This window comes from Erinaceus europaeus, chromosome 8 (genome assembly GCF_950295315.1).
Source record: "Erinaceus europaeus chromosome 8, mEriEur2.1, whole genome shotgun sequence".
In the NCBI taxonomy this organism is placed as follows: domain Eukaryota; kingdom Metazoa; phylum Chordata; class Mammalia; order Eulipotyphla; family Erinaceidae; genus Erinaceus; species Erinaceus europaeus.
In genome coordinates, this window is record NC_080169.1 from 126,224,928 (window position 1) to 126,234,714 (window position 9,787).

At 44.2% G+C, this 9,787-nt stretch overlaps 1 non-coding gene across 1 annotated transcript; it reads right to left on the reverse strand.

Moving 5' to 3' along the window:
• Window positions 1-7,707: 7,707 nt before the first annotated feature.
• LOC132540018 (U6 spliceosomal RNA) lies at window positions 7,708-7,814 on the reverse strand. Its single transcript, XR_009551303.1, has one exon. It is a non-coding gene; the product is annotated as a U6 spliceosomal RNA (small nuclear RNA).
• Window positions 7,815-9,787: the final 1,973 nt, after the last annotated feature.

Below are 9,787 nucleotides of genomic sequence, written 5' to 3' on the forward strand. Positions count from 1 at the left end.
CATTTGCAGAGTTTCTTCTGCCCTAAACAAAGTGCTGGGTGAAGATTTTGCCTCTTATTTTGTATTTCCTCTCACCTATAAAGGAATGCAAATGGGAGGGTGGGGTAGGTGGGGGTGCACTGGGTTTAGTGCACATAGTATAAAAGCACAAAGACCCATGCAAGGATCTTGGTTGGAGGCCCTGGCTCCTCACCTGCAGAGGGACACTTCACAAGCAGAGAAACAGGTCTCTATCCCTCTCTATATACCCCCTCCCCTCTCAGTTTCTCTCTGTCTTAGCCAAAATAAATAAGTAAATGAATCAATAAATATATGGCTGCCAGCACCAGTGGATTCATAGTGCTGGCCCTGAAACCTGGTGATAAGCCCAAAAGCAAGAAAGAAAGAAAGAAAGGAAAAATAAACAAAGAAAGAAAAGCCAAGAGAAAAAAGGGGGGAGTCAGGCAGTGGTATACTTGGTTAAACACACAACAATGCACAGGGACATGGATTCAAGCCCCTGATCCTCACTGCAGGAGGAAAGCTTCAAAAGTGACTAAGCAGGGCTGCAAGTGTCTCTGTCTCTCTCTCCCTCTCTCTCCCCCTTCCATCACATCTCAAGTTATGGCTGTCTCTATCCAATAAATAAAGATAGTTTAAAAACAAAAGAAAATTAAAGAAAGGAAAAAGTTAAGCTACTAAAAACAGGCTTTCCAGAAGCAGTTTGTTTCCACTCATGTGCTCTGTAACAGGGGACCTCAAAAAAGAGCTTTCTTATTTCAAATGCCAATTTGATGTAGACTTCTGTCATGTAAATTAATTTTTCTATTATTATATTTATTTATTTAATGGATAGAAACAGCCATAAATTCAGAGGGAAGGTAGGTGATAGGGAGAGAGACAGAGACCTGCAACACGGCTTCACCACTCAAAAAGTTTTCCCCTTGCAGATGGGGGCCAAGGGCTTGAACTTGGATCCTTGTGCACTGTAACATGTGTGCTCAACCAGGTGTACCACAATCAGGACCCCAGGACTATTTAAAATAGTATCTTGCCAAAAAGCAGTTAGCAGTCACACTCCAACGAGACTGTTCTAGCATCAGGAAACACTTGTAAACACCCCAGCCCCCCCCCCCCACACACACATGCACAGACAGGCTCCAGGGGGCAGAGGAAGCCAGTCTGACCTGGGAGTGAAGTGGGCAGGGCATACATGTGGCCCTGGATCCTTCCACCTCAGTGGGCCCCCTCCCCTCCTCTTTCAACCTTCTCAGTTCAGATGACAGATTTACAAGCAAGATAAAAGGACCAAGCCAAGAAGGAAAGGAAGATAATAGAATATTAACAGGGGTTGGGCTGTAGCACAGTGGGTTAAGCACAGGTGGTGCAAAGCACAAGGATCAGCCTAAGGATACAGGCTAGAGCCCCCAAATTTTAATTCCTTAATAAACCAGCCCCCCGAATTCCTTAATAAACCAGGCCCCCAAATTTGATTCCTTAATAAACCAGGCCCCAAAATTTGATTCCTTAATAAATCAAAGATACAGTAAGCACATTCAGTAATATTACCTTAATATCATGGACTTCATATCCTACCCTGTGGTCAGTGACACTATTCTGGGTGAAACTGTAGGTCTGGATTCTTTCTGACTAGGTTCTTGTTCCAACCTGTGCAGAGATAGAAAGGAATTCACATTTTAATATAATTACTATTTTTACTACAATGGAAAAGGCACCGCAAATTCTTTTCTAAGGATTTCTATTTCTGAACGTCAGGCACATACAATTGACAAAGAGCAAGAGTGGAAGGAATTTAATTGTTTAAGACTCTTGTTATCTCAGGTTTACTTATGGAGTAAGAGTGTTTCTTTTTCTCTTTTTTTTTCTACCTGAACTACAAATCCACTGCTCCTGCAGGCCATCACCCCTCCCCCCGCCTTTTGTTGTTCTTTTTGTTTATCATTGTTGCTGGATAGGACAGAGAAATTGAGGGTGGGGGGGGGAGACAATGAGTGGGAGAGAAAGACAGACACCTGCAGACCTGCTTCACCACTTGTGAAGTGACATCCCTGCAGGTGGGGAGCTCAAACTGGGATCCCAACCCCTATCCTTGAGCTTTGTGCCATGTGCGCTTAACCTGCTCGCTGCACTACCACCCAGCACCCAATAGTGCTTCTTCAGTAGTTCCAATTCCAATCAAAGCCAAATTATCAGTGGTACTGGGAGGAAGAGGTAGAGTGGATAAAGTATAGGATTCTCAGGCATGAGGTCCCAAGTTCAATCCCTGGTGCCACATATACCAGAGTAACGTGCAGATCCTCCCTGCTCCTCTCTCTCTCTCATTAATGAATAAATAAGATCTTTAGAACAAAACAAAAGAAAAATATCTCTGAAGATGGGTAGGTTGCACCATGGAAGAACTTAGAGCTTCTAAATTTTAGGTCCTGAGTCCAATCCCAAGCACTGCATATGCTAGAGTGCTGCTTCTGTGCCCCTCTACCACCTTTTGTAATTCATGAAATTAAAATAAATAAAAAACTATATTTTACCCTCATCAGTCCGTTCTCCAGCAAGTTTACTAATGTGTTAACTCAAATTTTTTCCTCAAGCTATTTCTATTCAGGATTTGTATCATAACTGTCTAAAGAGAAAATTGGTTTAAAGGTCATTTTTATGAAATTTTTATGGAAATTAAGATACTTTCAAGTTTTAAAATGAAACATATTATTACAAAAATTTATTACAAATCCCTATGGGTTCAGAAATAAATATCTCTGCCAAAACCATACTGCAAAGTGCAAGGACCAGTGGAAGGATCCTGGTTCTGGCCCCAGCTCCCCGGACCTGCAGGAAAGGTACTTCACAAGCAGTGAAGCAGGTCTGCAGGTATCTGTCTTTCTCTCCCCCTCTGTCTTCCCCTGCTATCTCCATTTCTCTCTGTCCTATCCAACAACAACAACATCAATAACTACAACAATGTTAAACAAGGGCAACTAAAAAGGGAAAATTCATTTAAAAACACCATACTACTGATAGAGTCTAAGGTCGAGGGTCAGGAAAGGGTTTTCCCCCCACTTCATTTTTCTCTATTTCCTAGATTTTGAATTACATATGTATGTAGTTTTATTCAAATGTATAAGTTCTACTAAAGTGTATGTATCATTTAAATAAGCAAAGTATGTATACTCTTGTTCTCTTCAGATTGTATAAATCTTTTGCCTCTTAAGTGAGCAAAGTATCATAATATTTTAAATTATAAATAGTAAAGGCTGCCGGGAGTCGGGCTGTAGCGCAGCAGGTTAAGCACAGGTGGCGCAAAGCACAAGGACCGGCATAAGGATCCCGGTTCGAACCCCGCCTCCCCACCTGCAGGGGAGTCTCTTCACAGGCGGTGAAGCAGATCTCCAGGTGTCTATCTCTCCTCCTCTCTCCATTTCTCTCTGTCCTATCCAACAACGACAACAACAATAATAACTACAACAATAAAACAACAATGGCAACAAAAGGGAATAAATAAATAAAATAAATATAAAAAAAATAAAAATAAATGCTGCCACTGTCTGGGAGATTGTGCAGTGGATAAAGCTTTGGGGTTCTTAGGTGTGAGGTCTCAAGATTGATCTCCGGCATCAGATGTGTCAGAGTGATGCTGCGGTTCTCCTTCTTCCTCTCCCCTATCTCTCTCATTAATAAATAAATCTTTACAAACAAAAGTAAAACCCATGTTTTTGAGTTATTTGCAGTAAACCTTGTAGCATTTTAGGAAAAGTGGGCTGCATAACAGTAAGCATTATAATAACTGTCACAAGTCACTTTGATTTAGATATCTTAGTTTTCCCTACTTTTGGCCTTTCCACTTTCCCTACGCTTGTTTTAGCCTGCCGTAGTGTAAGTGACAGTGCAAATAATTTATTTATCCCTTGCCTGCGATGGTCTCAGATTGCAGAGGAGCATCAGTAGGTAGACTTGAAGATAGGAATTTGCATTTAAAAACCACTACTTCTTAGCAAACCCCTTCTGGCACACACAGAGAGAGCCTAAACATTCAAGTTATTTCTTATTCACAGCGGAGCATATTTTCTATATGTCCTGAGATTTTTACTTGGTCAAGAATAATGAAAAAACATTTTTAATATAAAGAAACCTTTTAAAAAAGTTTTTTTTCTTTTTGCTTCGTAAGAAAGAAAGAAATGGAGATGGAAAGGGGAGATAGAGTGGCAAAAGAAAGTGAGACACATTAAGATACTGTTTCACTGCTTGTGAAGCTTCCACCTGCAAGTGGGGATCAGGGGCTTGAACCTTGGTCCTCTCACACTATAACATGTGCACTCACAAAGTGACCTTTACAAAAAGATGAATATATTGATGTATTTTAGTACGCCAGAGTTTCATACTTACACCAGAGTTTCATACTTACATAATTCTACTGTTGTCAACAGTTGTTTTCTCCTTTTAAATTTAAAAATGAAAAAATGGGGTCCAGGAGGTGGCGTAACCAGTGGAGTGCACATGTTACAATGCACAAGGACTAAGGTTCAAGCCCAAGATACAACCAGCTGAGGAGAAGCTTCACAAGTGGTGAGGTAGCACTGCAGGTGTCTCTCTTTGTCTCCCCTTCTAGATCTTCTGTTCCCTCTCAATTTCTATCCAGGAAATAATAAATGAATAAAATATACAGGGGGCCAGCAGTGGTGCATCTGGTTAAGCACACAAATTACAGTGCATAAGGAACCAGGTTCAAGCCCTTGGTCCTAAGCTGCAGGGGGTAGGGGAAGCTTCACAAGTGGTAAAGCAAGGCTGTAGGTGGTTCTCTGTCTCTCTCCTGTTCTATCTCCCCCTCCCCTCCCTATTTCTCTGTCTCTGTCCGATAATAACTAAATATATTAATATATATAAATGAAAATTGACTTTAAAATTTTTTAAAAATGAAATAGAAAAAGTGGGATAAAGAGCATGTGAGAAACATCACAGTACCTGCCATCATGCCTGGTGCTCCCATGTTGTGTTAGGGCTCAACACCAGGTCTGCAAGCATGGTGATGTGATGTGCACTCTACTGGGGGAGCAAGCTCTGGACCCCTTCGTTTATTTATTTTTATGGATAGAGCACCACTCAGAACTTCTGTATGCTGGGGATCAATCTTGGGGCCTTATGCATGTGCAGTATGCAATTTACCAATAAGCTACCTCTCAGTTCAATGCTTATGATTTTGAGATAGAGACCTAAGCATAGATCTACCATTCACTGAACTTGGCTTGCTGTGTCTGTGTTGCTGTTCAGTGGTGCCAGGAATCAATCCGAGGGACTCCCATATGTAAGGCATGTGCAGAATGACTCTTCGAACAGTTGTTAAGTTATTCTACTAAATAAATCTTATCCGCAGTGTCCTGACAGGTGGTGCAGTGAATAAGACATTGGACTCTCAAGCATGAAGTTCTGAGTTTAATCTCTGGCATTCCATAGGTCACAGTGATGCTCTAGTTCTTCCCTCACACCTTCTCATTAATAAATAAATCATTTTTTTCCTTTCCATTTTGTTGCCCTTGTTGTTTTATCATTATTATGGTTATTATTATTGTTATTGATGTCATTGTGGATAGGACAGACAGAAATCGAGAGAGGAGGGGAAGATAGAGGGTGAGAGAAAGATAAGACATCTGCAAACCTGATTCACCACTTATGAAGAGACAACCTGCAGGTGGGGAGCCACGAACTCAACCCTGGTTCCTTGCACCAATCCTTGTGATTTGCACCACCTGCACTCAACCTCCTGCACTACCACCTGACCCCCACCTTTCTTTTTTTCTTTTATTTAAATGTACATATATACCTGCATTCTTCTGGTATTTTGCTGTCGACACGTCTTTCTCTATAATCTTCTGGTAAAGCCTATCTCGAAGCACATGCAGAGCGATTTCTTTGTTTTTTTTTTTTATCTGGGAGCGTCCTTGCTGGCATTCAACTACAAGCCCTGGAAAATTACCAAGACCAAAGACAGATGGGAGTTCCCACAAGGCAAACAAAACAGAACCAAGATATTTACGACAAGCAAACATGAATCAGGAAATTACTACAAAAGGTTAAGAACATTTTAGATTTAACAGGCTTTAGAAATGATACCTAAGGGAGCCAGAAGGTAGCACAGTGGGCTAAGCCCACATGGCACAAAGAGCAAGGACTGTTTAAGATCCTAATTCAAGCCCCCTGCTCCCCACCTGCAGTGGAGTCACTTCACAGGTAGTAAAGCAGGTCTGCAGGTGTCTCTCTGTCTCTATTCCTCTCTATCTCCCCCTTCTCTCTCAATTTCTCTTTGTCGCTATCCAATAACAACAAAAAAAAGAAAGAAAAGAAATGATACATAGATTGCTATATGGAAAACTGGAAATTGTTCTGCAAATACAAACTATTGTATTTAATGTGGAATGTAAAACATTAATTCCCCAATAAAGAAATTAAAAAGAAAAAGAGAGAAAGAAAGGAAGAAATGATACCTAGCTTAAGATGTAATAACTGTTGACTCACCTGTAAAGAAGGAAGCTTCACAGTCGGTTAAGCAATGCTGTTGGTGTCTTTCTCTCTACCTCCCCCTACGATCTCAGTTTCTCTGTCTTTATTCAATAAACAAGTAAAGTAAAATAAATCTTGAAAAAATACTTGTAAATGGTTGCTCTGATACTGATATCTTGAGGTGTTTCCTATATGAAGGCTGAATGTAGCAACACCTATTGATGAGGATGATTCTTTCTCCAAGTTCTGCCTCCCAATCCCACCCCAGCACATTCATTTACTTTCAAAGATCAACATACAGCAGGGTATTGTGACCCAAATGTAGATACACACGTTGTCTGTCTCAAGGAGAACTAAGTCAGCTTGACCCACTTCAATCATCAATACAGAGATGTTGAAAATAACATGTTTATAGAGAGAGACCAATGCAAAGAAGCTACCCAGTGTCTTAAAAAAATTATAGTGACTGTTCTTTCCTTTGCCTTGGTTCTAAATTTGTTGAATTTGGATTTTAAGTGGGCCTGGCCTACTGTTGAGTCCAGTTACCCACCTAAATATAGGCGCAGGTTGTCTGTTTCTTAAAAAGAAAACATAGCATAGCATGTGGCTGGGGGTCTGATCCTCCACACTGCAAGTGAAATCACAGGCAGGCAATGGGCGGGACTCCTTGCATAGAGGAGCAGTGCTTTGCATGTCTCCCTCTCTTAAAGGATACAGAATGGAGACTGGCAGGGAGGCCTCTCAGCTGTCCCATGCAGGTGCAAGGTTCTGGGTGGGATTGATCCCCAGGCACAATATTTGAGAAAAAATTTTAAAAAGACTTTGTATTATTTAAAATATGTACAGTTAAGAGAACAATATTACCATGATTTTATTCAAAAAAGCCAATCTGCAGTCCTGGAGGCTGGCAGAGTGGTTGGAGTTTTGGACTCAAGCATGAGGTCCTGAATTCTACCTCCAGCATCACATGTTCCAGACTGATGCTATAGTGTTTTTCCTCTCTCTCTCTCTCTCTCTCCTCCCTTTCTCCCTCACTGATTAATAAATCTTTTAAAAGAGCTTCAGCATATGTAGAACCAGAGTTCAGACAGACCTGGGATCCCACACATACAAATCCAGATCTCCTGCCACTGAACCGCCTCCCAGGTTGCATTAACTGGCTCTTTAAAATATTATAATTATTTATATGTGTGTACATATATTTTATAATCCTTTTTTTGAAAAAATATGGTATGCCTCATGAATCTGTGTGTAATCCTTGAGCAGGGGCCATGCTAATCTTCTATGTATCATGCCAATTTTAGTATATGTACTATGGAAGCTAGGACTATATTATAATCTTATTTAAAAAGTGTTAAGAGATGGAGACAGTTGGAGTCAGGCAGTGGCACAGCGGGTTAAGAGCACATGGCGCAAAGCTCATGGACCAGAGGAAAGATCGCGGTTCTAGCCCCTGGCTCCCCACCTGCCCGGGAGTCCCTTCACAGGTGGTGAAGCAGGTCTGCAGGTGTCTGTCTTTCTCTCCCACTCTATGTCTTCCCCTCTTCTCTCCATTTCTCTCTGTCCTATCCAACAACAACGACATTAATCAGCACACAATGTTAAGCAACAAGGGCAACAAAATGGAAAAATAAATAAAAATTAAAAAGAGTGGAAAAGAATAGACAAGAAAAAAAAAAGAAAGGGAGACAATGAGACCTTGGTGACAACAACAACAACAAAAATAAAATAACCTATTTATACTTTAGAATTGCAGAATGGCTAGGGCAATGGCTCTGTACGAATTAAGTCCTGAATTCAATCCCCAGATTTGCATGTGCCATATTCATGCTCTGCTTCTCTTTTTTGTATTAATAAATAACATTTTTCCTTTTTTTAATTTCATTTTTTTAATTTCATTTTTTTAAAAAAAACCGCGGTTCCTACCCAGCTCCAAGATCGGCTGCTGCCTGGCTCTGTGGGGCTCCTAGTGCAGCTCCCACCTGCCAGCATCCTGGCTGCCCCATTGTGTGACTAGGCAGACTGCAGTCTCCCCAGGACTGTCCCCACAGACACAAGAACCCCAGGCGACCCCTGCCCACCCCCCACCACACACGGAGCCCTGCCAGGCCCAGGCCACCAGGACGAGGGGGGTTGGGGGTGGGTGTTGGCAGTGCCCTCCAGGACCAGCAGGTTGCAAAGTGCCAGACCTTCAGCCCAGACCCAATCCACAGCCCGGGCCCAGGGCTCAACAAGGGTTGGAGCCAGCTGGCTTGGGGCACCCCTCTGAAATGCATGTCTCTTCTGAGAGAGACAAAGGCAGAGAAAACACTCCAGTTCTATTAGTGCGAGGAGACCCCCAACCTGGACCCGCACCCCGTGCCCCAGCCTCCTTCACCCTAATTTGGGAGCTTGGCTCGCCATGTTTCCCCAGACCAAACTCGAAGTTCAGGATTCCAAACAGCCGTACCCCGAGGACCTCGTCGTGGGCCACACCGAGAGGAAGGACAGCGGGTGCACATTTCGGGTGGGCGGACACATGGAAAGTTTTCTGGACCTGGCTGCCCCTGAAGCCAGGTCGGTGGGTTCCGGGGTCCCCTCCTGCCAGGGCGTTTGGGGTGTGCGGGAGGCGCACTGCCCGGACTCCAGCTGCACTGGCGGGTCCTCACCCTCGGGGCACTTGGTGCCACCAGCACTGACACGCTGGGTGAAGCCCAGGGACCTAGGACCCCTCTCCCAGGAGGAAGGAAAGGGAAGGCCGGCTGCCCAGACTCTCCGGCGGGGTCCCTACGCTCACGCTCACGGAAGCCAAAAGCAGCACGATCTGTGGGCGCACAGCCACCCTTCCAGGGTGTCCCTGCCAGGGGTGCGGGGTCTGGGGGCTCGCGGACACCTCCTCTGGGTGCGCCCCTGCCGGGGGTGCGCATGGCTCCATCTCGGGGAGCGCCCTGCTCAAGGCCGCTGGGTGCTGGAGGTTTGGGGGGGTGCGCAGCCACCTCTAAGGGGTGCGCCTGTCCCGGGGTACTGGGTCCGGGGGTGCTGGCCCCTCTGCGGCTGTACCCCGACTTTGCCCCTCACCCCACCCAGCACCTTCCCAGGTGGGCACAACAACCCAGCCTTCAAGGGCACAGGAACCAGGGGCCACTTACTTGGAATTGGAGGAATCTCACTAGATAGGCTCCAGCACTATGGACCTGGCACTGGCTGCTGTCTGGCACAGCACCTTGGGGAGTCCCCAGCAGTACTTCCACACAGGGACTCCGCACAGTTCTTGCTGGGCGCTCTGGGCGCAGGGCCCAGGCCCCAGCACTGGGGCCTATGG